Raw genomic sequence first — 10,892 nt, 5'->3', positions numbered from 1 at the left:
CTAGTGGCCTCAAGGCACTTGCTTATTTTTGGATTTCCCTTTTGAGGCAAGTTTTTGAGGCATAAAAACCAGGTGTACTGTCAACTCGAGCCTCCTGTAGGCTGCCAGTCCAAATAGCAGCCAATCGTAGTTTGGACTTTCTTTATGTTTGTGATGCTTCCCAACTTTTGTACATTTGAATGTGGATCATGGGTATAAAAGGGTTTCATTCAAAGACTGGTCCGATTGCCATCGGGGAGGGGGAATTTTTTCCACCGTGTGGCCAAATGGAGATATATACAAACACTATAAGTAAATGTTGATGAACGTGTGTTTTTTTTTTTTGTTTTTTCAAACTAACTTACTATGTGACCCCTGATTTAGAACATGGGGAGATGTGTTGCCCGTTGCTCCAGAAAAAGCTTTCCCACCAGCAATAATGTGAATAGGTGGTGGTAAAACAAATGAGCTTTGGCTTACCAAAGTTGGCTGAAGTTTCCTCGCAATTTACATTATTGCCAGCGGGAAAGAATTTTGTCTTGGATGACAAATCTCCCCATGTGCCACTATTAAACAATGGGTTTCTGATGGGATCTTTGGTCAAGCTTGAAACATCCGATGACCCATCTATAGCAACCTTTAGGGCATTGGCCCTTAATATTTATATCTTGCCTACAGCGGGCAATCCATTTCTCTTTCCTTCCCACCGGCTAAAATGCAATTGGCTCTTGGGAAAACACATGTGGTACAAAGTTGGCCAAAGTTTCTTCTCGTAGAAACCTCAATCACACTGCTTATGTTTCCCCACATACAGTATGCTACCTGTAACGAACATACCTGGTGGTCTGGGGGGGGGACGACAGGGACGCCTGTCGCCCCCTCGGCGGGGATGCCCGCCTCGAGGAGCGGCTCTGTAGGCCGCAGGCGCCGGCGTCCTAGGGCGCGCGCGGCGGGCTCTGGATTTTCTTAAAGGCGCAGGCGCGCTGACGTTGCGACGTCAGCGCGCAACGGCGTGCAATTCAAACACTATTTAAAGCCCATTAGGGCTGTGAGACTTTGCCCGTGATAGGATTTTGTTCCTGGTTCTTTCTGAGCTTTTGCTGTATTCTGAATCTGTTTGATCCCTGTTTTGACCCCTGCCTGGCTATTTTGACTATTCTGAATTCTGGATCCTGACCTTGCCTGCTTACGACTACTCTACTGTTTAACCCTTCGATTGATCACCCGGTTTTGACCCTTTTGCCTGTTTGACGATTCTTGTTATCTGCCTGCCTCGACCCAGCCTGGTTGACGATTCTTGTTATCTGCCTGCCTCGACCCAGCCTGTCTGACGATTCTGTTGCCTGTTCCATTTGTACCGTGACCTTCGGCCCAAAAGACTCTGCTACCTGCCGTGCCCCTCTGCTAGCCAGAACATCTTGCCTTGTACCCCTCGTTAAGTCCAGGTGGCACCCAAGTAAGCTGAGGGCTCCTCCCGAAGCCCAACGGTGGTCACACTACTGGTGAAGCCGAGCCGAGACCAGGGTACTTGGCACCTGTTCTGGTATTGGGTGCCGGCCGTGACACTGCCACTGTTACTAGGCCTAGAGCAAAGCTGAACTTGTTATTACACCCCCTAATGTAAATAGTTATACTAGCTGTCCAAATATTTCAAACAGTGAATGTATTAGTTTCGAAGTTGCTAATTACAATGTATGGAATTTAATAATTGCTTTATTTCCAACAGAAACGCCTTGCAGTGTTCAAAAATTATTTAAATTAGGCAAAAGGAGACAGCAGCCTCTAAAAGGTTCCAGTCATTAGTGTATAATATTGATTGTCAAATGAGTTCTTCATTAAGGTATCTAGGATGCAATTTCTCATGTTTTCTGAGACTGGGAAGATAGATGATACAATAACAGGATTGGCTCAGTAATTGACATTTTATTATTGATTGCGGTGTCACCGGCCAAACCAACAGCCTCAGAGTTTGGCGCATCCATGCGCCCAGTGTCATCGTTGACAATCGGCCATCGGCTACAAACCGACACAAGCCAATAAATCATTGGAAGAGCCGATTGTCCTGTAAATTGCATCTAAAGAAATGTTCTCAAAAGCAAAATCCACATATAACTCACTCTTTAATGGCCATAAGTGAATGCATTTCACAGGTTTTAACAGTCTCCAAACTTCAGGGATTCCAAAGTTGCAAATTGTTTTGAAACAAAAGAGTTTAATTAGAAAAAAAGAGGCAGAACAGAGAGGCATCTGGTGCAACGCTTCCAAGCAAGTGCTTCTTGGTTTAGGCCAACTATTTGCTTATTTTGACAGTAAGATTTGGGGAAGCCAAATCATTACTATGTACAAGTAGTATTGTAATTGTCATTATAGAATGTCCTAGATGGTGTAGGATATAATAGATCCGTTTCCTACTGTATCTTGGCTGAAATGCTTAGAGATAGCTCCAATGACAATGTAATTAAGTGGTGGTTGTTAAAGGTAAATAGGGATGTCGCGGACTGTTTGCCCGCAAACTAATTTGCGCGAACATCGGCCGTTCGCGTCCGCCGAATGTTTGCGAACGTCGCGCGACGTTCGCCAATTTGGGTTCGCCTTAGCTGGCGCTTATTTTTGCCCTCTCACCCCAGACCAGCAGATACATGCCTGCCAATCTGGAAGCTCTCCCTCCTGGACCACTCCCCTTCCATATATAAACTGAAGCCCTGCAGCGTTTTTTCATTCTGCCTGTGTGTGCTTGGAAGAGCTAGTGTAGGGAGAGAGCTGTTTAGTGATTTGAGGGACAGTTGATAGTAACTTTGCTGGCTAGTAATCTACTCGATACTGCTCTGTATTGTAGGGACAGAACTCTGCAGGGATTTGAGGGACAGTGAGTTTAGGTTAGTTAGCTTTGCTGACTAGTAATCTACCTACTACTGCAGTGCTCTGTATGTAGCTGCTGTGGCCACTGCTTCTGATCTCATCTGCTGACTGCTGTAATAACCCAATAGTCCTTGTAAGGACTGCTTTTATTTTCTTTTTTGTTTTTTTACTTTGCTACTATAAGAGCCAAGTGCTATTAGTCTAGCTGTGTTGGGGAGTGGGACTGGTGTGCTGCTCCTCCTAGTAGTTCACCACTACCAGCACCAACCAGAGTCAAAATTGTTACAAAGTATCTTAGTGGCACCTGTTAGCGTTCTGAGCTCTCTGCCAAAAGCCAATTAAGTTAGAAACTGTTTTTTTCTGGCTGTTCAGTGCAGAGAAAAGAGGGACTTTCCAGTACAAATGAGGGACAGGGGGTTGAGTGGTCAAAAGAGGGACAGTTGGGAGGTATGCAAGTGCCACCTAGCTGTGTGAGCTTTTTCACATTCTGTCTAAATAACAATAATAATTCCGTGTCCGTAAACATCACCTGAGTGATGTTTTTACAGCAGCAATAATATATTCCGTATCCACTACTGTATACGTTGCCCTTGCAGGCATTGTTGCCCAGTCTTTAACCAAGTGCCACCTAGCTGTGTGAGCTTTTTCACATTCCGTGTCCAGAAACATCACCTGAGTGACGTAGTGTGATTTCTGCCCTTTACAGCACAAAACGCAGCGCTGTGTCAACAATGTATTTTTCAGATACATTTTTGCCCTTGATCCCCCTCTGGCATGCCACTGTCCAGGTCGTTGCACCCTTTAAACAACTTTAAAATCATTTTTCTGGGCAGAAATGTCTTTTCTAGCTATTAAAATTCGCCTTCCCATTGAAGTTTATGGGGTTCGCGACGTTTGCGAACCGTTTGCATTTTTGGACGCAAGTTTGCGAATATGTTTGCGAACATTTTTTCCGCCGTTTGCTACATCCCTAAAGGTAAAGGTAAAACATGGGCTTAAGGGCTAAGTAGGTCCAAAAAATGACATAAATACAATCTAAACTGGCCGACATGGGCGATGTATCCATTTTCTAATTTGAGGGAAAATGCGATTGCATTCCAAAAAAGTACTGCAACAAAATGCGCACAACTTTTCTTACACAGTGGGGCTCATTTATAAACAGTGGGCAAATTTGCACCTGGGCAGTAACCCATAGCAACCAATCAGTGATTAGCTTTTTTCAGCCAGCTGCAGGATGAGCACTGAAAGCAGTCATCTGATTGGTTGCCATGGGTTACTGCCCAGGAGCAAATTTGCCCACTGTTTATAAATGAGCCCCACTGTGTTTTTGTATTTTCTAGCTTATTGAGGAAAAAATAGAGGCAAAATAGTAACGGTCGCGTACAAGTGAAAACCACAGTTTACCATTCATGTTCAATTTTTCTCGAATGTTTTCTAAAAGGGGAACTATCGTGACAATTAACATTTAATATAAGCTTCAGCATACTGAAATAAAAATACTATGTAAATTAAATATTCTGCATCATTTTTGAAATAATCAAGTTTATCTTCACTATTCTTCTCTGAGCATCTGTTTCTCTTCATTCTGTCTTCATGCAGCAGTTGGGTGTCAGATATTCATTGACAGTTAGATGCAATATATTTCATGGGGGGGCTTCCTTTGCTAGCTCACTCAAATAACTGATTACAGTACAAACACAATTGAACAATAACTGACATTTGCCAAAATCCTGCATGTGGAGAGACATGATGTCTGTGGATTTTAAGTGAAAATCTAATACATCTTCTAGGAAGATATATTGGATCTAACTGTCAATGATTCTCTGACACCCAACTCCTACACGCAATAGTTCCCCTTTAAACTGGGAAGTAAAGTTATTTGTTGGCAAATCCCATTGACTTCAATAGGCACTCGGCTTTAACTTACATACCCTGCCTACGACTAGTTGCGCTGCAAAGAGGCTAATGTACAGTAGAAAGGTTCTGAACCAAAGGCTCTGTGGATAAAAGGCCTAAATGACAAGTCAGACAATCAAATACAGGTATGGCATTCGTTCTATTGAAATCCGTTATCAGAAAGCTCCAAATGACTGAAAGGCTGTCTTCCATAGGCTCCAAATGATCCAAATTTGTAAAAATCATTTCCTTTTTCATTGTACCTTGTACTTGATTCCAACTAAGATATAATTAATCCTTATTGGAAGTAAAACCAGGTCATTGGGTTTATTTAATGTTTATATGATTTTCTAGTAGACTAGGTCTAAAGATCCAAATGACGGAAAGATCCGTTAACGTGAAAAAGCTCAGGTCCAGAGCATTCTGGAGAACAGGTCCCATACCTGTACAAATAGATGGTTTCAAATCAAAGACCAAGGATCTTTAAATGAGTATGCTGGAGCTTCCAAACAATCTTTCAGAGTATGACATGCCTCAACCAATCCCCAGGCCAAAAGGACAGCACACATACGGTTATGTGGCTACAGTCCCTCTACACAAACATTTTGTTGATTTGTCTCTTGAGGACCTTTGGATACTCAATGAACTACTGGGTATCCTAAAAAAGATGTCTAGCATATATGATGAGTAATGTCCATAGTAGGTAAGTAATGAACTAAAGGGTGCGAGAGAGTAATTTGTCCCCCTCCACAAATTAATTGGACTGTTTTAATGGAAATGTTCACCTCTCTTAGTAGTTGGCTCATTGGCTATTTGGGGGAATCTTTACTTCAGTCCAATTAAACTTGGAGTCCAGAGAGAGCAGGACTGAGGCAAACATTGTGGTGTAGAAAAGCGATAAAGTCAAAGGCTCCCCTTATGGGATAACATGATGTGACTGGGAAACCTACTATACAATGATTCATTTATAGGACTGAAACTCTATGTTTTCTTGAATCTACAGGTAATCTGTGCTCCAAATAACCTATAAGGCAGATCATCACGTTACAGTAAATGTTTAAATCGGAATGATGTTTTTGCATTCTGGGTTTTTTTTCTTGGTTTTTAATCATTGTCTTTTCTCTCCTCTTAAAATTCAAGATGCTGAATGAATGATATGTTCTTAAATAACACTGTAAATGCAATAAATCCTAATAATAAATGTATAAACCAGTGCGGGCACAGATTTAGTTGAGCATAGCGGCCAACATTGGAATTTGAAGGATATGAAAATAATTTTGAGGCGCGACTATTTTGTTCAAATGCATGTCAATGGGCATCTAAATAATTTTGATGCATTGACAATTTGATGCGACTATTGTGGTGTTTTTTTAGCCTGTCAATTTTCGATGCAGTTTTGTGAATTGATTTGCTGCCAGCGAAAGGGCGAAATGCGCTGTAAAATGAGTGTCTGGCGAATTCATTTGGCCATCACTACACAGGATCAATTTCCAACTGGGTTTTTATACAATACAAATACATTGCAGTGGCAAATGATGTCACCATACATAACGATGGGAAGAAAAAGATTGTGTTTTGAAAGCACACCTTCCGACAGCTATTGGTTAAAGGGTGACAATAGTCTCTTGTGGCTTTGCTGTCTTTGAGTGTTCTCTGGTCATAATATAATGAAAATGCTATGTGATTGGCATGCTTTAAAAACCAGGAACGTATCGATCCACGGTCCTGGCCAATGGTAATTAGTCAGATGTGGCCTTGTAGATGGCACCCTCGAAATAAATGACTCCCAGTATTCCCTACGATACCAAGTGTGCTGCGTACTGACAAAAATGTTAATGTTTGGTGTTTTTTTAAAAAAAAGATAGGTATAGGCAAAGTGCTTTGCAGACTTTTAAATAGTTTTGTTTGACATAATTGTGTGGGTTGCCCTACATAACTGTGGGTTGGTTAACGTTACAAAATGTGAAATGCATGATGCGTAAGCCGCCAAACAGCATGAGAATGTTCTCACCGTGGCTAACAAGAGTTAAACACACATGTGTGAGATATGGCATCCTGCATTGAAACATCTTGTCCAAATGACATGTGGCTTTTAACACATTATTTGTTCACCCACAACCCATAAATCTTGAAGGAGGTTGAGGTGAGAAAAGACAATTCACAGGAAAGGCTGCTTTTCTTGTACAGTATCATCAAAACATTAAGCAATGGCCTCTACTGGGATGTCATAAACAGACATTATCCTTCTTGAACTATCTCATCCAGTCAGCCCCTCAACAAGTTATCGACCAACTGGCCACTAACCCTTTCAACACTGGCCGTTGATGCTCAGAGCTACAACTGGCTGCTTATCCCTATCTATTTGTGCTCCTCAGAACAAATCAGTTCTGGCTAGTTTTTGAATGTGTAAAAACTGGGCAAGTGGTTTTGAATGGGGCAGGCCACCGGCATCACTAATATCATTCTTTTCACACCCATACCCTTCTAACCTGGCAGTGCTGTGTGCCAAGTAAATACCTGGTTTCAGAAGGCTTTGCTTATTCCTAACAAGCATTTGACATCATTTGCAGCCTTGGGATTTCCAAATAATCTGGTGGTCTTTAAGGAGTTGTTTAGTGTTGAGTTTACTTTTAGTATGATGTAGAGAGGGATATTCAGAGACTTTTGTGTTATTTGGCTTTTTATTCAGCAGCTCTCCAGTTTGAACATTCTGCAATTTCTTTGCTTGGGTCCAAATGACCGTAGCGACGATTCAATGATTTCAATAAGAGACTGGAATATATCGGGAGGGGCCACAATAGAAAGATGATTAATAAAGAGTAGCAATTACAATACTTATGTAGCTTTACACAGCATTTGTGTTTAGATGGGGGACTTGCCCATTTGAAAGGTACAATTGAAAAGCTGCTTAGAATTGGCCATATATTTAAAACAAAACCCAAAAAAAAAACAGCAGTGTGGTGATGACTATCCTGCTTTAAAATATTAATCTGATCTTCCTATTTATAAATGCAAACATCTGACTAGAAGCACAGACATATAAGAGCATATTTCTGCTGGAAACAATAAATACAATATGTATGATATGTGTTATCTATAAGTGTCACTGTTGCTTGGTAGGAGGCTAGAAGCAGGACTGGCAAAGGGAAAAAAAAGTCAAAAATAGGGCTGTGTGTAAAGGTGTGTGTTTGTGTGTGTGTGTGAGACTGAAGGTGTGACTGGGTGTGTGAGTGCTGTTGAGCAATAAGGGTGTGGGAGAATGGGACCTGTGGCTGCTGTACCAAGAGACTGCACCAAATCCCACTCTGACTTCTCTGTATTTATTCTGGTCAAATGTTTTTAAAATTGATTCATATCAGGGATTTAGCCCTTTCACTGGCAGCCAACTTGATGTCTTTGGTACATTTATTGACTGACCATTTTTTAACATGTTGCTCTCTTTCATTTTAGATGCCTTCCCTGTGGGGGGGGGGGGGTTGGTGTTGTTTTTTCTGGACAACCTTTTTTTTTCAGGGAATTTCTACTTCTGTTACAAGATATACGCTTCTAAGTATGGTATGGTACGGTGACCCCTGAAAACCATATATTTTCAGATAGTACAAAAACAAATTCAAAATGGGTAATTATGTCGTTTAATATTAAATGACTGTATTACAAAGCTACGCTTAGCTAAGCTAAGGCATTTGTTGACATTTCTGAAAATGACCGCCAAATATTTAAGTTTGCCACCTTTATATCCAGGGCCGGAACTAGGGGTAGGGAGAGTAGGCACGTGCCTAGGGCGCAAAGCTGGGAGGGCGCCAGGCACGTACCTTGTCTGCCGCCTACCCCAAGTCCGGTTCCCTTCTCTTGACCAATCTATGTTTTTTTAGTGATTTGTGCGCTTCTGCGCATGCACGCTAAACAGGCGACGCGGCTGCCGGGCCTGCCTAGGGCGCCTGCCCAGCGTGGCCCGGTACTGTTTATATCACGCAGTTTCTTATATACAATGGTAAGTCGCATTAAATATGGATGCTGTTAAATATGAACAGTTTGATGCTCAATATAAATAAATATACAAAACATTCTGGTATATATGGAGGCCAAATGAACAAAGCCCCCGCCTTACTGCATATTACTGTATGTGCTGCAAGACTTCTGTAACAGTACAAAGACCCCCCTCCCATCTATTTTTGGAAAGTGCTCATTCTAAAGACTACAAAATTGGCAAAAATTTCTTTCTACTCTAAACTATGAAACTGCAGAAGTGTGAAAAAATGACAAATAACAATGGAAGCCTAAAACTACAATATGATTACCAAAAAAAGAAATACAATTGGGCAAATCCAGTAAATAACAAAAGAACTGATCCAACAGCATGGTTAATGGTCAGAATGCTTGATCCAAAAGTCACTTTGTAAAATGCAGCTAACGTTTGTGTATGTTTTAATGCATGTACAGTATGCGCGTGTAAAGAAAAGCAACTTACAGTTCTTGTGTGCAGGGGGACCTTGGCAACGTTGAGGGTCCAAGGATATGCAGAGCCTACGCAGTGTGCCGGCCCGGGGGGACTGAAATTCAGGTCCTGCTTCTTTCAGCGCGGAGCTGCGATGATCCAATAAGAAGTTGGGTCCTGCGACGATCACAGGCCCCTTGGCTCAATGCCTAGGTGGTTGGCAAAGAAAGAATTAAAGTAAGAAATAGACTTCCTATTATGTGTCTTATTTTATGATCCATTTCTTGCTATGGAGATTTGGAGAGTGTTGTAGTTAAACAGCAGCCAGAGGGATACAGGTTGGTTGTTAGTTTTGAAAACAGTTTTTTTTAAAGGTACAATGTATTTGCTGATTTGTGGGACATTTGTCTACAATAGGTACCTAGGTGGGAGTGTTGGTTACAATTGGCCTGAATGAAAAGTCATGTATGCGATATTGGTATAGCAGAGACATGATCACCTTGTAGTTTCTAGCAAATGTGCACTCCCAGTTACTCTTTATGTCCTTGTCCTATAAAGTGATTTTGCCATTGTGCCTATGTCCAGTGACAATCACTCTTTGTTGGGCGGTCTGTGAATGACAAGTTCAAACAGAACAGCCGTACGAGTGATGTTGGGCTTAGGGAGGCAGGGGTATGATGCCCCCTCTGTAGATGAACCACAAATCCAGGTTGACTAGGGTAAGACGACTAGGTTAGTCCCCCAGTCAATCCAAGCAGACTTTTAACCCAGGCTGTGCTCTACTATATATAATATAGAAGTTAGTCCATGGTTTCCCTAACTGGGTGGAGCTGTTTTACTGCAGTGTGCAAATATACTATTCCTAACTCAATAATTCTAATTTAATCCAAAAATGCCACAGAATATTGCGGCCTCATTGCACACAGGCAAGATTCACATTGTTCCATTCATTTTTAACAAGGGTGAACATCTTGAATGTTTCAATAAACTGGGTAAATAAATAAAAGTGTATGAGTTCCTGTAGACATTTGCCATCTTCAGTTGATGACTTTTTCCTGTCCCTTTTTATGTTTTTTATTCTTTAAAGGGGGGGTGGTTCACTTTTCTGTTAATTGTTAGTATGTAATATAATGGCATCTTTAAAGCAACTTTTCAATTGGTCCTCATTATTTTTTAGTCATTTTTGTTTAAATTATTTGCCTTTTTTTTGGACTCTTCCCAGCTTTCAAACAGGGGTCACTGACAAATGCTTTATACGCTATGCACATTTATTGTTCTTGGTACTTTTTATTTCTATTCATATTGCAATCTCTTATTCAAATCAGTGCATGGTTGTTAGGGTAATGTGGATCTTAGCAACTAGTTGAATACAGAGCTAAATAAGTGAAAAAACTATAATCAATTGCAAATTGTCTCTACATCATATTCAAAGTAAAGGCTACACAGCCCCCCCTTTAAAGAATCCAGACTATTCAATGTTGACGAAAATACTTGTTTTGGGCTTTTTTTGGTGGATTTTTGTTAAAGCTGGTAGTACTATGAATATAATGGATTGAGCTACAAAATTCCATCTATAAACATGAATCAAATCAGCAGCACTGCATACAAATAACAGAGCAGAAGTAAGAGAAGATACACAACTTGCCATGAGTTTTTTCATGAAGTCAAACAGTGATGTTGGGATTCCAAATCAGGTGGCCTCCCCTGGAAATGGTTTTTCCAA

The sequence above is a fragment of the Xenopus laevis genome, chromosome 3L, assembly GCF_017654675.1.
Source record: "Xenopus laevis strain J_2021 chromosome 3L, Xenopus_laevis_v10.1, whole genome shotgun sequence".
In the NCBI taxonomy this organism is placed as follows: Eukaryota; Metazoa; Chordata; class Amphibia; order Anura; family Pipidae; genus Xenopus; species Xenopus laevis.
Note: the sequence above shows the minus strand (reverse complement) of the source record.